This window comes from Macrotis lagotis, chromosome 1 (assembly GCF_037893015.1).
Source record: "Macrotis lagotis isolate mMagLag1 chromosome 1, bilby.v1.9.chrom.fasta, whole genome shotgun sequence".
Lineage (NCBI taxonomy): Eukaryota > Metazoa > Chordata > Mammalia > Peramelemorphia > Peramelidae > Macrotis > Macrotis lagotis.
The window spans coordinates 588,493,145-588,504,980 of NC_133658.1; the positions used below are offsets into that span (position 1 = coordinate 588,493,145).

General features: G+C 35.8%; 1 pseudogene; it reads right to left on the bottom strand.

Annotated features, from left to right (window-relative positions):
* Positions 1-2,384: 2,384 nt before the first annotated feature.
* Positions 2,385-2,968, bottom strand: LOC141521611 (large ribosomal subunit protein uL22-like; annotated as a pseudogene).
* Between the last annotated feature and the right edge of the window lie 8,868 nt (positions 2,969-11,836).

Below are 11,836 nucleotides of genomic sequence, written 5' to 3' on the forward strand. Positions count from 1 at the left end.
TGAATTGAGCTTCTTCTTTAAATGGAGGTTTGGGGATTCATTGCTCCATCCTCCAATTAGAGGAACTGAAGATATTGATGAAATGGAGTACCAATGTTGATGAGATTTTGTCCAATGTCACGCAGCCAATAAATGTCAGAACTGGCTTTTGCACCAGTCTTGTAAATTCAAATACAATGTTCTTCTAATAAACAATACTGCTGTTTCCTATGCTCAAAGCACTTTTTGAGTTACTGGGGCACATAGGATACATTGCAATATGGGCCTTGCCCTCATATTCAGTTCTAAGTAATCAGAAATCTCAGAATTTAGGATTTTTTTTAGGTAAAAACAAATTTTAAAAAGTGAAAACAGTAGTCTTTTATTTGCATTCAGATTCCATAGTTCTTTCTCTGAATGTGAATGGCATTTTCCATCTCAGATGTTTTAGAATTGTCTTTGATCACTTATTACTGAGAACTAAGTCTATCATAGTTGATCATCTCACAGTGTTGCTGTTAAGGTGTACAATGGTCTCCTGGTTCTGCTCATTTCACTCTACTCTAGTTAATATAAATCTTTCCAGGTTTTTCTGAAATTTGCCAGTTCATCATTTTTTTCAGCTCATCATTTTTTATAGAGCAATAATATTCCATTATATTCATATATCATATCTTGTTTAGTCATTTCCCCAATTAATGATCAATATTCAGTTCTTTGACACCAAAAAAAAAGAATCTCTGAATATTCTTGTTTATATGGATCTTTTCCCCTTTTTGTGATCTCTTTGGGATACAGACCTAGTTGTGGTATTGTTGGATCAAAGGGTATGCACAGCCTTATTGCACTTTGGGCATAGTTCCACATCAGTCTCCAGAATGGTTAGATCAGTTCACAACTCCACCAACAGTACAATTAGTGTTCCCTCCAATATTAATCATTTCCCTTTTCTGTCATATTAACCAACTTGATAGATATGAGATAATAGCCCAGATCTCAAATAATAATAATTCACATTTCTTTTGTTCTTTAAGGCACTTTTTCAAAAAATCAAGATTAAGCATATTCTATTTCCTCATCAATTTAGTTTGCAAGGTACTAGGTTCTTGATACAGTATATACAGTTTCAGTGTCACATCTGTTAATCATCTGAACCATGAATTAACCAGACAGTGCACAGAGGAACCAAGTTTAGAAGAAATAAAATTGGTTAATGTGTGTGTATATATTTTTGTGTGTGTAAGAGAAACAGAACTTTAAATGTTATACTAGTTATTGGTTTAGGTTTAAACTGAAACTAATCATTTTGGGTCCCATAATAACCACTTCTAAAATTCCCCTTCTCCCCCCACCCCATTTCCCCTATCTTTGGGGAATCTTTTTGTTGCTATCTTTTGTTATCATTTCCACAGTTGTCATCATGGTCCATAATTCAGATAAAAGCCAGACGATGCTAGTCCAGATAATTTTGATCTTTGTGTACATTGGTACTTCCATTAATATCTTACTATAGTGTGGTGAAGTCAGGATTCTTGAATAGTGCATTAGTTGAAAGCAAGCCCTGGCTGGTTATTATGGACTTTGGTTATTATTTTAAAACAAACCTAGAGGATTTGAACTAGAAACCAGTCACCTGAATGTTAGTTTCAGGTTGATTTGGGGGGATGGAACCCCAGTTACTTGTGAAACTGTTTCTCAAGGGTTAGAGGAGGAATAGTTGAAATATTGCATGAAGTACAATATGGTACCATGATCTAGTGGAGATAGCTTTGGGAGTAGGGGTTTGAGTAACTTTGATCCCCCATGCTACCTTTCAATTAGTTTCTTATCTAGAAAATGATTTTCCAACTTTAAGATCATAGGTATCATAACTTTAGAGCTGAAATATTGATGTATTGCTTAGCTGTGTATGACCTGGATAATATGTTTATCTCACCAGCCTGAGTCTGTTTCTTTATTTGTTAAGTGAGAAATGTAACATCTAGCTGATTTATTTTGTAGAATTGTGATGAGGGTCTGTTAATCAGGCATTATTAAAGGTCTATAATATGTATTATGTATACTGTATTAGGTACTGGAAATACAAAGACAAAAATGAAATAGTTCTAGACGTCAAGGATTTAACATTTTTTTCAAGGGACATGCATATACACAAATCAATAGAGTCAAAATAAATACAAGGTAATTTTTTTTGGTGGGGGAGGACACTTATAATGAAGTGGGAAATCAGAAAAGAGATTATATAAAAACTCAGTTATGTAATCAACTAGCATTTTTTAAGAATTAGGGATGCCAACAAAGGTAATTAAACCAAAACCAAAACCCCAAAACACCAGTTTCTATCTTGAAGAAGCTTATATTCTTTTTTTTTTTATTTCACTTTTATTTGCACTCTAATGTCATATTTACTCTTGTACCATAAGCTTTTGTTTCTTCAGTTTCTTCTGGGATATCTTTTTCTTTTGAGCAACTTCCTCTTCTGGTTTAGGAACAATTTGTTCCTTTTCAGTAAGTATCATCTCAATATGGCAAGGAGAACTCATGTATGGGTTGATTTGGCCCTGTAAGTATGCTGTCTCATTTTGGGAGTCTTGTTAACCTGGATATGCTCAATGACAAGAGAATCCACATCCAAACCCTTTAATTCAGCGTTGCTCTCTGCATTTTTAAGCATATGCAGCAAGAACTCAGCACTCTTTTTTGGCCAACGACCCTGTGTCCAACCCCACTGCTTAGCCTGGGCACACCTGCCAACGCCACCATTATATCGACGGAATGGAACACATTGTTTCTTCAATGTGACGTCTTTCAAATATTTGGTAGCTTTTCGGATGTGCATGCCCTTGATGGCTTGAGTTGTTTCATGGGTGTTCTTGAAGTGGACCTGGAGATTTGAACCCCTTGACTTGCATGATTTTGTGGGGTTCTCTGGATCAAGAGAATACCTCACCATTTTAAATGATTACCCAGGACGGCTCAAGGGAAGAGCAGAAGCTTATATTCTAATAGGAGATAAAATATGTAAACAATAGAGGTAGATAAACTATATACAAGGGATAAATGCTATATAAAAATAAAAATATATGAAATATAAGGATATATATGTATATATAGGTGTGTATGTATAAATGCATATGCATAATTTATGAGTGTATACATATGTAAATATATATGTGTATTTGAATATATATATTCTAGAAACTGAGAACTGAAAAAGACCATCAAATTGAACTCACTCATTTTACAGAAGAGGAAACTGAGGCCTAGAGGTAAGTGATTTATCCAAAGTCACATAGTCTATGGGAGAGAATCAGAACAAGAACAAGAACTCTCCTGAATTCAGTTCATTTCCATTATTGCTGATCTAGGATTAAGAAAAATGTTTTAAAGTTTATTTATTTATTTCTCTATTAATCTTTTTACCTATCTATGTCTTTATCCATTTGTTTGTTTGTTGATTTATTTATTTTTTAACAAGTTTATTTTTAGCCAAACCAGAGAAGAGAAGAAGTGGGATTATAGAGAAAGGTGTATTGGTATGCATTCAAGAGTAGCTGGGGGAAGGACTAAATTAAGCCTGGAAATTTCAAACCCTAGGAAGTTCATTCAGGAGAGGACTTGTATCTGGCATTCAGCCTGTCTCCCCATAAACAGGATGATGGCAGTATGTTGGCCTGCCCAGGCTTTTATTTATAACCTTAGGAACAAACTGATTGTGACCTGAGGAATTTGTAATTGTGCCTGCTCCAATTTCCATAACCTCCCCTTTACAAGCCTCCATGTCCAATTTGGAATGCCATCTTTAAAATGTTAATTGGAGCCACCGCTCAGTTAGTTTAATCAGCTCTGGCTCAGAATGACATTAAACTCGACAGATGTGAGGTGACTCTCCAACAAACCCACAGCCCTTGATGTTTGAGATAATTATTGTGCTCTTGTTGTAACTGAGCCGCGAAAAGGGATTTGGGGAAAACTTTCCCTGGCACCTGGAACTTCCTTTTTTCCTTCCGCAAATAAAAAAGGCACTTTCTACCAAATTTTGCTTCTTTTAGAAGGACAACAGTCGAGCCAATACTCTCTGAACTACTAAAGAGAGAAGCAAAGATAACTAGCATTTCTGTAATGTCTTGTTAGTATTGTTTTTTTCCTTCCTTCTTAAAGAAGTTCTTCCAATAATCCTGGCAAGGTATTCAGAATAGACAATATATTCTCCTAGGTATCATGCTGGGTCTAGTGTTTACTCAACCATATCAGGATAGCTCCAAAGAAAAACAGCTTTTATAAGTGGTGCTTGGGAGTCAGGAAGACCTGAGTTTGAATTTTGCCTCAGACATTTACTAGCTCTATGATACTGGACAAATCACTTAACCGCTGTTTGTCACAGTTTCCTCATCTCTAAAATGGAGATAATAATAATAGCCTCTACCTCCCAGAGTTGTGAGAATCAAAGGAGATAATATATAAAGCACTTTGCAAACCTTAAAGAATAAAAAAAAGACTATTGTTATTAATTATTATTATTATTAGTGTATGTAAAGTCCTTTTATAGTTATGATCTAGGAGTCTTATCCTAGGAGATTTTATGACTACTCTGATGCTCACAATAATTCAGTGAAATTATTATTGGGAGACAGCTATGATGTATATTAGATCTACCATCAAGAATCCTGGGTTTGAACTCCTCGTTTGTTGTATGGTTTTACCCAAATCATTTTAACTTCTTTGATTATCTTTTCCTTCTTCCCAAAATGGAGACTATAAATACTAGTTCTATCTTTCTTATAGTGTCCTTGTGAGACTCAAATGAGGCAGGAAAGTGTAACAAAAAGAACATTGGAGTGGGAGTCAGAAAATCTGGCTTCAAATCTTTGCTGTGCCTCTTACTCCCTTTGTGACCCTGGGCAAGTTATTTAAACTTTATTGGGTCTGTTTTCTTATATGTAAAATGGAGAGAGAAGGAGTAGAATTAGATGATCTTTTTGAAGCCCTTTCCAGATCTAAATCAATGATACTATGAACTGATTTTGAAATATATATTAAACTGTACATTTCTACACAAATGTCAGCTTTCAGAAGGTACTATATTAGTGGGGAAAGTGTTAAATTTGAAGTCAGAGGTTTATGAATGCAGGGCTTACATCTGCTATTTAATAATGAGAAGATCCTGGGCAAGACATTTAACCTCTCTAGGTTGCAGTTTCTTGAATCAATAAAATATGGGTAATTATATTTGCATTATCTTCTTTTCATGGTGGTTGGGAGGAAAGTACTTCATAAAACTTTGAGTGCTATTAAATGAGTCATATTGTTCTTATTTTACTGATGAGAAAGCCTGAACTCAGGAGGCTAAAATGGCTTCCCCATAGATTGTATACAAAGAGTGATAGTTAAGCAAGGGAAATGTGTGGAATGGCAAAAAAAAAAAAGATGACAGGAAAAGAAAGGGAACTAGGAAGAAGTGTAATTAGTGCAGGTAGGGGCAAGAATGAAGACATTTTTATTCTCTTTCTCTTTAAAACATGAGAAAAAAGATATGAAAGGTGAATGAAAAAGCAAATTTTAGTTAAAAAAAGAAACAAAGGTAAAGTAGTAGTGAAAAAAACAGCTAAACAATAAATGGAAGGATAATCTCTAAGTTCCCTTCCAATTATGAATAGCCACTATAAAAGTGTAGAGACTCACACCTTTTATCTTAGTTTAATATAATATTTTTACAGTTTATGAAATATTTTCATGACTTTTTTATTTGATCTTTTAAAAAAACTTATGAGATTGGCATTCCAAGTGTTATTTTCTTATTCTGTAACATCCCTTCTAGGATAATTTTTATTCAGTTACAGGTTAGGTCCCTAGAGGTTGGGCACTACCTGCTCTCTTAGGATTCTAGCAATAAAAACTAAGAGACCAGGTTTCTGCTTACTGTTACTCACTACTCCCCTTTAACTTACTACTAAAATAAAAATCAATCACTGTATATCAGTTATCTTTTATAAGAGAGATTTTATGAGAGGTAATAGAAAGAATGGTTGGTTCAAAATCAGGGATTCACTCTTCCCCTTGTAATAAAAGATCCCCAGACAGAGTGGGACTAAACTTAAAAAAATATATAATCAATCTGGCATACATTTAGAGAACTTGTGTGATGAAAGAGTACTTCATGACTCTTTCTGTCTTCATGGAATCCTAATGAAATTTGCTGGAGGATATGGTGATGGATGTGTTCCTCTGATGTCCAACTAGGCTGGCTCCTCTCAGGGCACAGATCTTGGCTGTATTGGGTTAGTTGGGTCATTGCTGGATTGGGTCAGGTTACCCAACTGCTATTCTCCACTGGGCATGGCTGTAGGGACTAGGAATTGGATATAATCTCTCCAGACCTTATAAGGTTCACAAATTCGCTGGCTGTACGTGTCCATTTCCAGGTTGTTGATGGTCTCCTCCCTACTCCAGTGGCTACTGCCATCAGCTTCAGTGTCCAGTGGGACCTCAGGACCTCTTGAACCAACAAAGTTGTTTGGGTACCGTGTCTATGATCAGGAAAGAATAAACACAAAAGGGACAGAGTAACTTTGTGTTTGTTAATACATGGTGGCCAGGTGGGGGAATTTGACCAGCTATCCTTCTTCCACTTGCCTGTTCAAAGTACTTTCTTCACTCAAAGTTACTAAGAAGGAAAGAGTGAGAAATAGGTGGGTTTCTCATTTTGTATGTCTATTTTGTTTCAGTTTAATGACTACGGGTCCTTCAGTTTTTCTGACTCTGCAACCAATTAGGAGACTTTTCATCCTCTAGCAAATTCTTCCCCTTAATTATCATGGCCAGAGACTAGGTCCCCAAAGATTTCATATAGTTGGATTAGATAGCTATACATACTCTAAGAAAGTTCCCCACCTCCACATTGTGCTATCAATCTCTTTATACTTTTCTCCCCTGTAAAATATTTGCTAACCTTATCAAATTGGCTGTGTATTTTGAACTTGTTATCTAAGTTGCCTAAGTTATTTTGAAAATGTATCAAAAAAGTTCTCTTGGGCACTTTCAAACTATAAGGCAATTTTCTTGGGAAAAAATATAATTTGTACAGTGGTATGTTGTATTAGGTAGTATGCCTCCTTTTGAAAGTATCAACATGGATCTTGAGAAGAATCATTTAACATATCAAATAAAAAAAGTCACAAATACCCACAAAGGATCTTCTAAATGAGAGTTTAAAGAGAGCAAGAAAAATTTTATTTTGAGGAAATGAAGCCAGATAGACCTGCTAGTGGTGTGTTACTTAGTTTGTTAATTCAGCAAAATTTCAAGTAGTGTATGAGACAGTAGAACATTTTAAAATAATACAACCTTGCTCCAGATGAAAGTGGCAAGAGCAAAGAGGTCTCCATGGATCTTTGCTACGGGAGAAGAAAAAAAAAGAAATTAAAAACCGTCCACTAATGTGTTGGCGAGTAGTGAAATAAGAATCTGACACTTGCTTGCATTGAAATGCAAACAAGATGTCCCTGTGTTACCCTGGCAATTCATCATAAAGACCCATGAATTTCTGCTCATTATACATGAGGCACAGTGAATTATTACCAGGCTGGTTCTTCTAACAAACTTTTCAAAATATGTACATGATGGGGTCAAAGAGAGATTTATATGTGTGTGTGCATGCATGCATGTGTATATGTATATAGAGCTGTATGATATTGTTGCCAGATCTACAGGATGCCAAAATATTTGTATGACAAATGAAAGATTTGTTTCTTCAATGTTTTAAATATTTTGTCAACACATCACTGAGCAGAGGGGTGTTTACTCATGTATATTTGCTTTGAAATCATCCAGGGAGATGCTTTTTTCTATTATCACCTAGATGCATCAATTTTGTGTGGATCTCACCAAAGATGGACATTTCTCTTCTGCTGGGGGCACCCAAACAAGTATGCATCTTGAATCAAAGAATGTCAGTAATGGATGGAAAAAAATTGACTGTGAGCAACAATTTCTAGAATAATACCCAGAAAAAAAAAGTAAAGGTGACAGAAATGAAAATGAACTGAAAAAAAATAAGAAAATTATATCTTACTAAATTACTTTGGGAAAATTCATTTTTTAAGGAAATCAAATACACATTTCATTTGTGTTTGTTAGTGTTTAGGGAGTGAAGAAGAAATAAAAAAAATACATTGTAACAGCTGTTTTGACAGACCCCTGGTGGGTGAGGCTATGTTTAGGATCTAATGGGGAAAAAATTTAGGTTTCTGCTACATCTGCTGTCATTTATAGTTTTGGCTTATCTTGCCCTTAAGAAGTCTCAATAAAGTATGAGAGGGATGGCAGTATTGACTTGGGGATTTTCTTTTCTTTCTGTCTGCTCTTCAGACCATGAGCCTAAACCTTTTTTCCCTTTTGTGATCTACATATCTGACTCTCTGTGAGCAGTGGGGCCTTGACACTAATCGTTTTTTCTCCCCTTTTAATTGTCTACTTCCCAGATACTGAGGGAGAGGGGGGAAAAGAAAAAGAAGGGACAATAAGGAGATCCTAGAAAGAAGTCCTACCTCTAAACAATTCCTGATTTGTGAAGATTTTGATACTGTATTTTTCTCCTTTCTCTTTTGAAGGGGCAAATGAAGACCTGAAATCTATAACAATACCTGAAATTACAGTGCTCTAATTGTATTTTATAAATTTTCTATTTTAATGAACTATGAGATTTATAAAAATGAGTTTCTTAAGATTGAATTTTACTTCTATATTTGATCAGGAGAGGATGAGTCCAGAAAGTGAGCCTCTGGACTTTTGCAAAGGCTGTCCTCCATACCAAGAGGGTACTTCTTCCTCATCTTTCATTTTTTTAGAATCCTTTAAAGTGTGGCTAATATACCACTTTCTCCAGAAAACCTTTCCTTGGTTCTCCTAGTTCTTTCTTCTCTTCTCTACAAATCTTATGAGTATATATAACCTTATCTTAGCATATGTCCTTCAGGCATTAGAATCAAGGTAAGAAATAAATGTCAGGGATTTTCCAGAATCTTCCTTCTTGACTCTAGGAAGAGATTTTAAACATTGGTGGATGACAAAGAGAATGTTGGAGTTTGGAGCCAGAACAGCAATTCAGATGCAGTCTGTAGACTGAACATTGGCATTATGAGTTAAACAGATGACCTGCCATTGTGTTGATTCTTAATGATGGAGGATGGAACATCTGGGGTGGCAGAGACAGACATTTTAGTACTTGCCATTGACTATTTGAGATGTAGGAAAGGGTTTGTTGGTGATGTCACATTGTAGAGTTCCTCCTCTCCTCTTCTGTTCATTTGAGATCTGCTCCCCTTTTATTTACTGTCTTTACTTCTTTACTAATTCTCTAATACATGGAAATTACTTAACCAATGGAAAGGAAATGGGCCATGTTGTTGCTAACTCCTCTCTTTCCTTCCCTCTTTTGGTAGCAGAGTTTGGCCTCTTTAAAACTGCTGTTTTTGTTATCAGTGTTTTAAGTGTTTTCTCAGTTGTTATATAACAATGTATTAAAGTCTGGATAGTCATTTGAATTTGTGCCATTTCAACTTCCATGAATGCTTGGGAATGGAGGGAGGACAAAACCAGAAAGAAAGAAAATTTAAAGTATCGGGGTTTTATAAATTCAACTGAAATCTTGCCAATGCAAAGTGGCTGACATTCAAATCACATTTATTTAAGATTACAATGGATTCAAGAAGTTTAGCACAATTTGTGGACAGGAGGAAGATTACTCTTGAGATATTAACTGACAAGAAGACCCAGTCTGCAAGCAGTCAAAGCAAGGAAAATATTTAATTTCAAACTTCTGGTGGTTGATTTTTGTGATACTTGGTTTTTAGTCATTTCAGTCATATCTGACTCTTTTGTTACCTCATTTGGAGTTTTCTTGGAAGATACTGGAGTGGTTTGCCATTTTCTTCTCCAGATCATTTTGCAGATGAGGAAACAGGTAAAAAAGGTTAAGTGAATTATCCAGAGTCACACAGTAACTGCATGTCTTAGACTAGATTTCAACTGTGGACGAGGAAGCTCCAGGTCACTTTATCCACTGTGCTACCTAGCTGCCCTAGAACATATTAGTATATAGTAAATAATGTGGGATAATGGAAAGAGCAATGGACTTGAAGCTAGAAGATTTAGATTTAAATCATGGCCCTGACACTTACTAGTTGTGTGACTTTGGATGTCACATTATTTATATGAGATTTAGTTGTTATATTTACAAAATAAGGATAATATTACTTGCATAAGCTAGCTCACAGGGTTAATTTAGGGAACATTTTAAAAATAAATCTTAAAGGGTGGTAAAAATGAGAGCTGTTATTATAAGATCATTTTATTAATTCATTTAAATAAGTCCCTTATGGACTTCTTCAAGACTGTTGGAATGAATGACTTTTGTTTACCACTTAGTACTAATCAATGTATTTATGTACTTAAGTAGGACTAGGTTGAATTTCCTTAAGAATAATCTACAATTTAGATATGAATTAATATGATTAATTCAAAAGAGTGAAAAAAGAATGATTTCATTCTTTTACCATTATTACTTCTCCCCAGATGAAAATATATTTTAATGGAAAAGTTGGGTCCAGCTGTGAGTCAAATAAGGAGCCAATATAGGAACAGAACTGTTATTAGGAATTCTGGTCCCAGGCAAAAAAAAAATCCCTCACCTCTTATTCATTTCTCTGTCTCTCCTCTCTCTAATTCTGCTCTGTCTCTCAGGAATCTCTCTTTTGCTCTGCCCCCTTAAAATCTATCTGTTCTATTAACAATCTTCCTTTTATCTCAGACCTCTTCTTTTCATGCTCCTTCCTGTTTTCCTGATTTCAAGGTAGTCTGGCTTCCCCACAAGTCAGTCAATAACTGACCACTGCTTCCAGCCCTAGGGGCTCTTTTCTTTTACCTAAAAGGGGCCAGAAGGAATAGGTATTGTCTGAGGCAGTTAGGTGGTTTTTGTCGTCTATAAAATGATGGGGTTGGTGTAGTGGAAAGAGAGCTGGGTTTGGATTCAGAATGAATGAATGAATGAATGAAAAAGCATGGATTAAGTGCTAACTATGAACTAGGTCCTATGGTGTGTGCTTAAAGTAAAATTTAAACAAGCTTGAAAGTCCCTGCCTTCAAGGAGCTCTCTCTTAAAGTGGAATACAGAGCATCCATGGGAATGCTAGCCAGGGAGGAGTGTTTTGGACTGGGAAGGCAGATGAATTGATGATGTGAGTCATTAGGCAAATGAGTGACAGTTTCTTTCCAAGAATGGAGTGCTTCCAGACTTTAAGATTTTGAAAGCACTAGAGATAAAGAAGAAAAAGGAAAGGCATTAGATATCTGCTTCTGTATTTCAATTGCCTTCCCCAAACACTAATCACTTCCTTTAGCTCTGCCCATATTGGCCCTTGTTGACCTCATAATTCCTGCCTAGGTCCCAGGGAACCCTATAACCTCTACCCCATTCTAGGACACTCTTCAAGACAACACTTAGAGAGGACTGGGAGATAGGATTTTGGACAGGGAAGTTGGAGGGAAAGGTGATTAGAGTCACAGTGCAAATTTCTCAGAAGTTGCACAATTTTTTTTAATGACTCAAAGCTTCTCCTTGTCTCTGTCTCTCCTTTCTCTCTTACCTTCTCTTCCACTTTTCTCTCTCTTGCTCTGTCTCTGTCTCCTTTTTTCTGTCTCTCCTTTCTTAGCCTGTGTCTTCTCTCTTCTCCTCTTCTCTCTCTTGCTCTGTCTTTCTCTGTCTCTCTGTCTCTTTCCCTCTCTCCTAACAGTATACATCTAGGAAGATGAGTGCTTGTAAGTCATGGAACACCATAATTTCTGGATAATTAAAGCTGAA